Genomic DNA, 12,060 nt, shown 5'->3' on the forward strand with positions numbered 1-12,060 from the left:
GATGTTCCGTGGGGCAGAGCTAGAGTGGGGTGATGGGTGGTGTTATAATGATTAAAATTGAGGCTGCAGTGGTTGAATGCCTGGTGAGTTTGGGAATTGCTGGCTGGGATGTTACCCAAGATATATGCATCCCCCCATGTGGGTCAGACAGGCTCACGGCTGGAATTTCAAGCACTTGCTCCAATTGTTCCCGGAGTTCTGGTCATTGATATGCTCGGCGCTTGGTCACTGACCTGACGCAGGGTTCCTGTGGTTTGCTCTCATATCTGGGACTGAGAGCCTTGAATACAACCAATACAGACAGGATCCAATAAAAAGCAGTTGTAAAGGCTGACCTGCCACCACCCTGCTTCCCAGGGCCCCAGCTGTGGGGTGAGGCTGCCGGGAGGGAGGGATGCTGGCTGGTTTCCCCACAGTCCTTTTGTGTCAGCTGAAGGCTCCCCTGAACACTTCCCGTCTGCTACAAACCAAGGCTGGGGCCCACCGGGATATGAGTCTCCCATGATCAGACTGGAATACAAATGGAGTCGCCAATTTAAAGATCAGGTTAGATGGCGTGGAATGGGAGGGGCACACAAGGAGAAACTCCTTTCCAAAGCCCCGTCATTCTACATGTGAAAATTCAAGTCACTAACAAGGCTCTGTCTGTTTTCAGTTCCCACCCCCTCTTCCCAGGCCCTTGCCCAAAAAAGGAGAAAAGGAAGCTTTAAATCGTCACCCTAAATCCTCTTTTATCTTTGACATGATCTGCCAGGATTTGTGCCCCTGCCAATGCAGTAGGATTCTGGTGCCCCAGGGCCCCCTTTGACTCCTGCCAGGGCCCATAAACATCTCCCCATTCCCACCCCTCCTCCCCCCAGCACACAAGTGGAAGAAAAAAGCTTGAAGATTTTCCAAAATATAAGTAAATAGAGTCATCGGGATAAGTAGGAAGACCTGGGTAAGCAAATCTCTTCACATAATGAAACTTGGTCATAGTCAGAGCTGAGTTCCCTCCCTCAAGTCCCAGATGAGATGAGCTTCTTAGCAGAAGCTGAGTCTACCAAACACTGGCAGAGCCCATATCATTGGGGGGAAGTGTGACATCAAAGCCATCAACTGGTCCCCAACTGATCCATCCTCTTAATAGTCACTGCCACATATGGAACAGAGACTAAATGTCCTCTCACATATTCCTCCAGATAACCCCTATAAAGTAAGTTCTGTTCCTTCATTTTACAGTTGGGGAAACTGAGCCTCAGAGAGATTGAGTAACTTGCCCAAGGTCACACAGAAGTATGTGGTAGAACCAGGATCAGGTCATCTGACCCAGAGGCCTGGCTTATAACCATTCGGCCATAGTGCCACTGACATGTGTGCCTTGGGTCAGCATGCCATGTCATCTCAGTCTGGTCATATTCTTTGCCTGGGCCACCATTGAGCCAGCTTCTCGAACTTCTTTCCAGTGTACTCTCGCCTTCCCTTCCTTCAGCTGAAACAGGTACCCTAAATGTGTCTCTCCTGGACCGAATCCACGGAGTACTCCTCACTAGTGGACATATACTGCTGTGAGCACATGAAAGGGACCCCAGGCAGCCCTTCTCTCGCAGCACCTACCACAGGGGGTTCCTTGCTTTTCTTCCCTCCTTCCTCCCTTCCTCTCTCTCTCTCCCTCTCTGCCTTCCCAAGCTTTCGGCTAGCGTTTCCAGCTTTTCTATATGCCAGCTAGATGAGCCATCAGAGTCGGCACTGGTCATTCAAAGGAGGTCTTATAAATTCCATCCTCTTCCCCGAAGACCATTCCTGACAGACCTGTCCCCATGACAGGGTCACTGTAGCATTCTCAGGGCCCTGTCAGCTGAGAGGGTCCCACAGCTCTCAGCAGACGACCGTCTTTTGTCAAAGGCACTTTGTGAAGGACTTAATGCGTTGTCACTGGATTTGTTTACCATTACTTACATGACTTATTGGGCTAAGAGACAATGAAAGCAGGCATCCCGTATAGCCCATATAGCCACCTCTGCACAGCACCTCCAGAGTACTCAATTCTTGCCGCTAACTGGCTGAGCCAGGTGGCCACTGAGTGCACGTGACAACTAGTAGCCAATCAGTGCTCCCCACACCTTTTTAAAAAGATTCACACGTGTTTAATGTGTATAAAGCCAAGAAAAAGACAGTCCCGAATTCAATGGCAGTATTCTGTACAATTCATATGGTGGGGTTGAGAGGGAAGGTGAAGAGGCCGTAGAACCTACACCCCAACATGTACAAAAATAATAGCAACTCCAACCTGCAAGGAAGACATAGCTCTATTTCCAGCCACCCGGTCGGAGTGAGGGGACATATCACAGAAAACCCAGCACAGCGGGGGCTAACCCATAGGTGCCCAAGGGGCTGGTGGGGGTGAGGACGGGCAGTAGTCCTGGGGAGGGGCTGTGAGGAGGTCCTGAGGCGATTGTTGGCTGAGCGAAAGCTCAGCAGCTTGTCCACCATGGGTGGGCATAGAAGAGCTGACTTGCCAGACTCCTGGGGCGGCTGTGCTCCTCCAGGAGATTCAGGCAGTACTTGTGGAAATCCGGCTTCTAGTCGATGTAGGTCACAGCTGCCATGCTGGGCCCAGGACGAGTTTGCTGCGGTCCTGGAAGACGTTGCAGGATGCAGGGTGATGGTTCTGTGCTTGCAGAATCAGGTAGGCAGGTAGGGTTGCTGGACTAGTTCATCACCTTCCCATGGGTACCCACCTTCAGCAAGTGTTCACTCATGTAGTTTTGGAAGTACTTGAAGAGTGATCTTCATGGAGGAGTTGGGATGGGAACTCATGGCGAGGGAGAACTCTGCACCACCATGCTCTGTGAACCACAGACTGTCACCAAGGCACCAGAGGATGAGGTGAGTCCAATCATCGGAGAACACCCCCTACACTTTGCTACATGGCTGATGCCCGAGGCTGCACTTGTCCCAATAGTCCCCCACTTGCTGACTCAGAAGATGGGGATGCCGGAGGGATCCTCAGCCTCCTCTTGCCTCGCCAGCCCCCTCTCAGAGGACTTGGAGGCACTCACGCTTTGCAGCCGCTACAGCTGGTGGTGCAGTGGTTGGGGAGTGCAGTGGCACTCTCTGGTCTCCTGGACCACTGGAAAGAGTTTCCCCAGGGAGTCTTGGGTATAGAGTTCTCTAGGCCTTTATTTAGGACTGTGAGTGGCTTCCTGTTGCTGGGATCCAGGCTTCTGAGAGCGATTGAATACCTTGATGGAATGGTGGGGCAGGTAATGGGAGATGGGCTGGGATGTAGCCAGAAGTAAAGAACTCGTCTTGAGCTGCTCATGAATGATCAGGTGGGCAATGCGACCCGTCTGCGGCATCTTCTGGAAGAGGGAGGTGGCCACGGGGTTGATGTGCTCGGGAATCCTGCATACATTCTTCTTGATCCAGAAGTAGGTCAGTTTTAGGCAGGAGGTCTCAAAAGGTGATCTACCCACCGACAAGGTATATATTAACATGATGCACCCAATAGGCCCCCCGTCCACCAGGAAACGGTGCCCTTTCTTGCTCAGCACCTCAAGAGCTGTGTATTTAGACAGGGTTTCCTTCTTCTGCTCCCCATCATATTCACCTTTGGTTGCCGGGCCAGATCCCCTATTTTCACCTCCAGATCGTCATTCAGGAGGAGTTTGCCCAGCCTGAGGTTCCAGTGAATAACCTGGTTTGGGTGCGGGTACTGGCAGCCGAGGACCATGTGCTGCTGGTAGCGGCGGACCCCGGGCTGGGTCTTCGCCTTCCTCCGCCGGTGCGGCTCCAGGGTAATCTTCGGCGGCAGCAGCGCCCCAGCACCACCAGCATAAAGTTCGTGTCCACGTGCACCTACGACTCCGTGCTGGAGGGCGAGAGGGGAATGAATAGACATCTCCAAGGACATCTTCTCCTTCCGTTGCGGCCTGAGCAGCCGCGACTCAGGCAGCATCTTGCGGCCAAACGCCTCCTTGGCGTCCTCATCCTGTCAGAGATCTCAAAGCTCTTGGCGAAGCCGCCCCCCCCCCCCCACCCCGCAAGGAAGCGGCCGGGCAGGCAGCACCGCCGACCGCTCGGCTCCACTAGGACCTCCGGGATCTCTTTTGCCTACTGGATGGCGGTCGGGGGCCCTGGGAGCCACAGCTCCAGAGATCCCGGCTTTACCCGGTGGGCTGGTACCCGCGCCAGCGTCTCTGCAGCGCCGCCGCGCTCGTGTTCCTGGAGTTGCTTGACTGCGTCCTGGCAGAGAGGTTTGACACCGCTCCGCTGCTCCCCGAATCAAATGCTGCACCGGGACTGTTGCAAAACCCTCTCTTTTCTTCTCTCTCTCTCTCTCTCTCTCTTTCTCTTTCTCTCTCTCTCTCTCTCTCTCCCTCCCTCCCTCCCTCCCTCACTCCTCCCTCCCTCCCTCCCTCCCTCTCTCTCTCTCTCTTTCTCTCTTTTTTTTTTATCACAACCGGGGAGGAGGAAGCGGGGCAGGGGTGGCTCAGGTCCATCCAGGTACCCTGGGCGGCCCTGCCCCACGTGCAGCCTCCAGCCCCAGAACTGGGTCCTCGGGCAGAGGGGAAATGTAGGAAAGGTGGCTTTATCAGATTAAGTCTCACTAGTGAAAATGCTCAATCTCCCAGCCTCTGTGAGCAAGGCGACCAGCCTCCTGTGTACACAGTGGTTTCCAGGCTGGTAGGTGGTTGTTTTTCCTCCAAACCCTTGGCTAGCTCGTCCTCTCACCCGAGGGCTGTGGTTTGGGGAATGTTTTGACTTGAAACGTTCAGGCCCCTGGTGGTATTTGGAGTTGTGAGACCCTTCTGTGCTAAAAGGAAAAATGAATGGTCTATTTAGAGACTGCTATCAATTCACAGTATAAAGCACAGGCAACAATTCTGCTGCTGACAGGCTGGGTTTCTCAGGGTAGTCCCTGGGGAGCTGGCTGGGCGGCAGTCATGGCCCCTACTCTGGGTATTTCATCTGGAAGACCCCCTGCTAGGGGTGGCAATGCTTCCAGAAAGCCTCTCCCCTGGCTTTTTCTGGGCCTCTCCTCAATCGCTTCCCAGAACACGCTCCTCCTGGGGCCTGTGCTTGGGCTGTGAATGAGACCACTTTTCCTAAATCCGATGAACTTTGCTCTTGACAAAGGAGGGAAGGGTGGTTATTTGGGAATGCCTTGAAACAGCTTCTCTTGGGTTTGAGTTGTGAGATTTTACCTGTCGCAGACAGAGACAGAGTTCACCTGAAGGAGGAAACTGCCTTTCCTCTCAAGGACAAAACACACTCCCGGGTCTTTCTGTCACCAGGGTGATGCTTCTTTCCATTGCATCCTAGACTCAGAAGAGAAGGTGAGAATCGCAGGCTTCGAAATCAACACCCAACCTAATTAAAAACTGAACACTTTTCTAAAATACCAAAGTTTGTTTCAAAGCTTGACCAAATTAGGAATGGTGCTCATCTAATTTATCAAAATGAAATCCTTTATAGATAGAAGTAATCCCAATCAAACTCCGGATAGGCTTTTGTGTAAAAATTCACAAACTGATTCTGAAGTTTATATAGAAATGCAGAGGATCTAGGATAGCAGAAACAATTTTGAAAAAGAAGAATGAAATTGGAAAACTAACACTACCTGATTTGAAGACTATTTTTAAGCCTCAAAAATAAAGACAATGTGGATTTGGACACACACACATAGCCTAGGCACACAGTATAGAAAGATAGATTAATGGAATAATATGAGTCCAGATGTGGGCCCACATGTGTATAGTCAACTGATTTTAGACAAAGATGTCAAGGTAGTTTGATGGGGTAATTTGATGCCTTTTTAATGCATTGTGTTGGTATGTGATTGGACATTCATATGCCTAAAACTAACCTTGACCCTTACTTCAAACCACATACAAAAATTGACTTGAAACGGATTATAGTAGTAAATGCAAGAACTAAAATTATAAAGCTCCTGGAAGAAAAATAGAAGATAAAACTTTGTGACCTTGGATTAAATAAAGATTTTTAGCTACACACACACAAAAATCATATATCATAAAAATAAAAATTGATAAATTTGATTTCATCAAAATTTTAAACTCCTGCTCTTCAAAAGATAGTGTTAAGAAAAATGAAAAGACAAGGCACAGATTGTGATAAAATACGTGTAAAACACTCAGCCAATGGGGGTGCAAAATCATACCCAGTCTGCAGTTTTTTAAAAAGTTAAGCATCCCCGTATCATAGCACCCAGCAATCCCATTCTAAGGTATTTATCCAAGAGAAAGGAAAGCATACGTCCACGAAAAGACGTGTACTCTTAATGTTCATAGAAGCTCTATTCATAATCACCGAAAAGTAGAAACCATTCAAATGCCCATCGATTGGCGAATGGTTTAACAAATTGTGGTACTTTGGTATAAATTGGTAAAAAAAAAAAAGTTGATAAATGGATAACTACTGAAACTGATACATGTAGCTGTATGGATGAATCTCAAAAGTATTATGCTAAGTGAAAGTGAAAGTCAATCACAAATGACTAAATATCAAATGACCATTTATATGACATAATGGAAAAGTCAAAATTGTAGAGACAGAAAGATCAGTGGTTACAAAGGGCTCGGAGAGGGGAGAAATGGCAAAGGGACTTGAGGGTACTTTTTGGAGCAATAGAAATGTTCTGTATATTGATTGTAAATGGTGGTTACACGACTGACTATATACCTTTGTCAGAACTCCTTGAACATATATTGAACACTTTGAAAGGGTGAATTTTATGATATAAAATTATACCTCAGTAAATCTAATTTTTAAAAAATGAAATCCCCAAACCAGTTTTGATTAATAGAAGCTCATGAATTTGGATCCCCCTTATCCCTATTTAGTAACAATTTATACCCACAGGAGCCAGAGTTTATACTTGCTCCATCTAAACCTTTAGTATCCTACTAGCAGGAAAGAGGGGGAACTCAAATTTGTAGGATGTTACCGTGTGCCTGGCAGACATCATGCTGGGCATTTGCACGTGATTTTATTTGGTTCTTGTTATGGGCTGAATTGTGTCCCCCAAAATTGATATGTGGAAGCCCTAACCCCCAGTACCTCATAATGTGACTATACTAGGAGATGGGGCCTTTAAAGAGGGGACTGAGTTAAAATGAGGCCATTAGGGTGGACCGTAATGCAACCTGAATGGTATCCTTATAACAAGAGGAAATTTGGACAGACAGGGAGACACCACGGTTGCATGGGCACAGAGGGACGACCATGTGAAGAGGTAGCAAGGGGGTGGCCATTTGCAAGGCAAGGCCTCAGGAGAATCCCAACCTGCCAGCACCATGATCTCAGACTTCTCACGTCCAGAATTGTAGGAAAATTAATTTCTGTTGTTTAAGCTACCCCGGCTGTGTGTTTTGTCTTGGCAGCCCTCGTGGACTAATACAATCCTCCCAACAAGCTGAGGTGAGGAAGGCAGGAGAAAAAGCTCTGTGAGTGCTGGTAGCTTGCTCAACTCCAGTGGCTGGTAGGGCAACCTGGGGAGAAACACAGAACTGACACCCAAAGCTCACCACCACCTAGATTGCAATCGTTAGGAAATCAGAGCTGGTTTCTTCTCATCCTTGAACAATCTGTACTCCTTTTTCTCAGTAAATGTTGAATTGATGTAAATAGTTAGAGTAACAAGATTTCAGGATGCAGGAGAGACCGACTTTATTTATTTTTATAAATTTATTTATTTGTTTATTTTGGGCCGCGTTGGGTCTTCGTTGCTGCGCGTGGGCTTTCTCTAGTTGCGGAAAGAGGGGGCTACTCTTCATTGCGGTGCGCGGGCTTCTCATTGCAGTGGCTTCTATTGTTGCGGAGCACGGGCTCTGGGCATGCGAGCTTCAGTAGTTTCGGCATGCAGGCTCAGTAGTTGTGGCTCGCAGGCTCTAGAGCGCAGACTCAGTAGTTGTGGTGCATGGGCTTGGTTGCTGCATGGCATGTGGGATCTTCCTGGACCACGGCTCAAACCAGTGTCTCCTGCACTGTCAGGCAGTTTCCTAACCACTGCGCCACCAGGGAAGCCCTTGTCAATGTTTTTAAATAGACAAAGGGTGGGGGAAATAAACAGGAAAGGCCCGCAGTCTCTTCCTAGTACCAAGTCCCAGGGAACACATTCCAGGTGAGGAAAGGGATTCTATTTACATTTCTTTCCCTTCTACCACCAACTTATCAGCTTTAGATCATTAAAAAGTCACAGGGGGGCTTCCCTGGTGGCTCAGTGGTTGAGAGTCCGCCTGCGATGCAGGGGACACAGGTTCATACCCCAGTCTGGGAAGATCCCACATGCCGTGGAACGGCTGGGCCCGTGAGCCATGGCCGCTGAGCCTGCGCGTCTGGAGCCTGTGCTCCGCAACGGGAGAGGCCACAACAGTGAGAGGCCCGTGTACCGTAAAACAAAAAAAAAAGAAAGAAAGTCACAGGGCCATTGTGTTTCTATTATATTGATCACAACTTTTTTTGTTTGCAAGTGACAGAAACTTAAGCTCAAGCAAAAGAACTAGCAAGTGCAGGAGCAGGTTCTTTCTGTTTCTGTGTGTGTGTGTGTGTGTGTGTGTGTGTATGTGTATCTATCTATCTATCTATCTATCTTTATCTATCATCATTTATCTAGAGTCTGTCTATCTAGGGTTTTCTTCCTTCAAGAATAGCCTAATTTTCTCCTACTATAAATAGCTTCCTCTTTGCAGTCAAGGAAGCATGCTTCTTTGGATCCATCCACATAAAAATCCCAGGAAAAGACTTTGATGAGTTCTGCTTGGATCACATGCCCACTCCGGACCAATCCCTGTGACTGGTGACCAACCCAGGTCAAGTGTCCTCCCATGATGAACAGCACCTTGACCGACAGATCCAGGAAAATAAGAGAAGTGTTCTCCCAAAGGAAGAGATGCTGAGGAAAATCAAACCACACGTCACCCCACGGCAGCCTTGCAGGTGTCCCAGGCAGCCAGGTGCCATGTGTGGGTGGACACGCTGACATCATATCCTCATTCAGCGTAGGAGAAGGTAAACTTTGCATATGCACTTTTCATTTCTTACTGTAACCTCTTTTCTGGGTCTCAGTTTCTTCACCCGTAAAGTGTGTATGTTGGGCTAAATTCACCTTTAAAAGTCCGTTGCAAATATGACCTTCTAGTACTTCTGAGATATTTACACTTAGAGTCTTGCTAACATCTGAATAATGGAAATGTCTGTTTCCTTGGTTGATTAATTCATGAGGTAGTTTTGGATATTTTAACTTTGTTGTTGTCAGTCATTAAAAAAAAAAAAAACTTAATCTGTTATTCTGCAAAGAAATCTAATCTTCTTCCAAAGAGCATTTTTCAGTCTCATTCAGAATCTTGATTTTTCGGATCATCATCTTTGAAAGAATGAGATATTTGGGGGTGAAGTACTTTAGATCCATCCCGATTTTTAATTCTTAGCCCCAAACATTTTATTATTTCTGATCTATCCTGGAAGCTGGAGGAAGGGAACTCATTGCTCCCTTAGATTATCTGGAGCCCCCTTGACCTTGGTAGAGAATAGTATTCCAGGAGGGGAGGTCTCTGAGCCTGAAACAGTGGCTGTGTTATATTTACTGAGTATCCATCAGGTGCTTACAAAGTGCAAGGAAATCGAAATCACTGATGCATCAGCGCTTCACAGTGGTGTGGAACTCTGTGCCTCTCCCAAGCCTATCCATCTGCCCTACTCCCACCCCCACTAAACCTGGACCAGAGCAGGACAGGTGTAGAAAAGAGGGCCCAAAAAAAGGAAAATGACTTACGGTCAAGCGCTAGATGGTAAAACTTGAAATTAAAACCCAAGTCTTCTGACTTCTCTCTAGTTCTCCTTCAACATGATCGTCCTCTGTCTCACCTTCACCTCCAGCCACATTCAGAGCCTCCTTCTCCAAGACTTAAAACCAGGCCCAACCCTTCCTCACCCTCAGCTCCCAAGACCTGCTTAGTAGCGCCGCGACCCTGACCACGTGCTATGCTGGGCCTTTCAGCCTTGCCTCCCACAAACATCTTGAGTGGGCAGCGTCACTTCCAGGCATCTGTTGTGTTTGCAGAGAAAGCCCTTTCCTTAACCCAAGCCTAATAATCCAAAGTCTCACTCCCCGAGGGATCTTCTAACAGCCAAGCCTTTGTTTAATTGTGGAGCCTGCCCCCACCCCGAAGTGTGTCTCGGCTCTGTCTGAGGCTCCCCACCTACAGCCCCACTCCCCTGCACACAATGGAAGACCTATGGCTTTCTTTCACACCCCTGAGGATGTGACAGCGGATGCTGGGGCCGCCTGCCAGCCCCTGGGGCTGCAGAAGCTTCCGCTGGCTGGCTGGGGTGACAGGCAAGGTCAGCATCTGGGTCGATCCTGGACCACAGGGGCTGCCACCTGCTTGGTGTTTCCTAGATCACTGGCTCAGGGAAGGGGTGACCTGACTTCTCCCAGAACCTCCCCCTCACATCCAGCAGAACCTTATTCCTCAAAGATCACAGCTTTCTTCAATGGGCTTGAGTGGCCAAAACCTGATATAGCAACAGAAACTTTCCAACTTGAGAAGAACCCCCAATTGTCCTCCCATTCATTCTTCCAAAGAGACTAGTACAAACCATAGCTAACTGTCCATTTCATAATTTATTTTTTCTTTCATAATAATATTGATTGGACTCACTAGATTCTTGGCAAATTAATGAAGCTGACATGCTTTTTCAGGACCTTCATTTTCCTCATGTCTCAAAGCCCATCATAAATGCTCCCTCATCCAGGAAGCCTCTCCTACAGTTTCTATTTTAATTCAGTTTCATAGGACATAGAACCCTCAAGGATGTGCTACTCACCGCTGTCTCCTCCACTCAGGCCTTGCCTTGGTGACTGGTACTGCAGCTGACTCTGTTATCACTAGACTAGACTTGGACGGAAACATCCAGAAGCAGAGTTTCTAATTCTCCACTCCTCATGCAGACGCCCCCAACCCATCAGCCTTTTGAAGCCCATTGCTTCCCACAGGACATCTCTACCCTCAGTCACAGAGTACTTCGCCAAGAAACCCAGTCTGTCTTTGTCCTGCTGGCCCTGGCCTTCTGAACGTGATAACCAGATTAGTCTTAACGAAACACCGTGATGGTGCCTTGCACTGACTCAGAAGCATGCATTAGTTTTCTACTGTTCATAGAATTTTTTCAGTCGTTCATCAAGGATTTGTTGAGCACCTACTATACTAATTACTCTGCAGGACCCTGGGGATATAAAAGTGAGCAAAATATAATTGCAGTCTAGATGGGAAGACAAAAATAGGCAAGGAAAACCATAAGTATAATTGGTGCTGTGCCAGGCACACAGAATAGGAGCACCTAGGCTGGCCTAGGAAGGCTTTGTCAGGCAAGGTGGAGGTAAGACAGATAAGCTGAACAAAACCTCCCTTACCTGCGTTCTGTGTCCGTCCATCCTCCAAGCTGTCCCCACTAAGAGTGTCTGCTCTGAGTATGCCACCCCGCCACCAACTTAAACACATTGGCCCCCCTGCCTTCCTCCTTCTTCCTCTAGTCTAAATGGTTTTTCCTGGTGTGGAACTTAAATCTACAACTAAATGGTGAATTCCAGCAGAGCAGGACAGGCAGTCTTTGAGCCAAGTTCAGCTCCATGGTCTGCAGAGGACTGGTTTAAGTGCTTGGAGTAAGTACTCTGGCAGAGATGGTCATCAGTTCATCAGCCAGGCGATGGTTGCCCAGCTACAGATGACACTTCCCCACCAATCAGAGGGCATGTAAAAGTGGAACATGTAAAAGTGGAGGTGCACCGCTTCCGGGTCTGGACCTTAATGAGGCTCCTTGTGCTCTCCTCCATGCCCTCATCCCTCTTCTCCTGGCTGACAGCCACATGTGGCTGTGGCCCTGCCTTGATCATGACCTGCAAAAGAAATCAATATCCTGGTCCTTGAGCTGTTGTATTGTTGGCTCTCTTTGTTGGAGGCTTACCACACCTAATATAATTTCCAGCACGCCGGCTTTCTAGCTTCCACTGCAAGCATGGAAAATCTAGAAACGCTATGCCTGCAATCTTGCAGG

General features: G+C 48.2%; 1 pseudogene; it reads right to left on the reverse strand.

Moving 5' to 3' along the window:
- Window positions 1-202: 202 nt before the first annotated feature.
- Window positions 203-9,888, reverse strand: LOC136117970 (serine/threonine-protein kinase PLK1-like; annotated as a pseudogene).
- Between the last annotated feature and the right edge of the window lie 2,172 nt (window positions 9,889-12,060).

The sequence above is a fragment of the Phocoena phocoena genome, chromosome 1 (genome assembly GCF_963924675.1).
Source record: "Phocoena phocoena chromosome 1, mPhoPho1.1, whole genome shotgun sequence".
Lineage (NCBI taxonomy): Eukaryota > Metazoa > Chordata > Mammalia > Artiodactyla > Phocoenidae > Phocoena > Phocoena phocoena.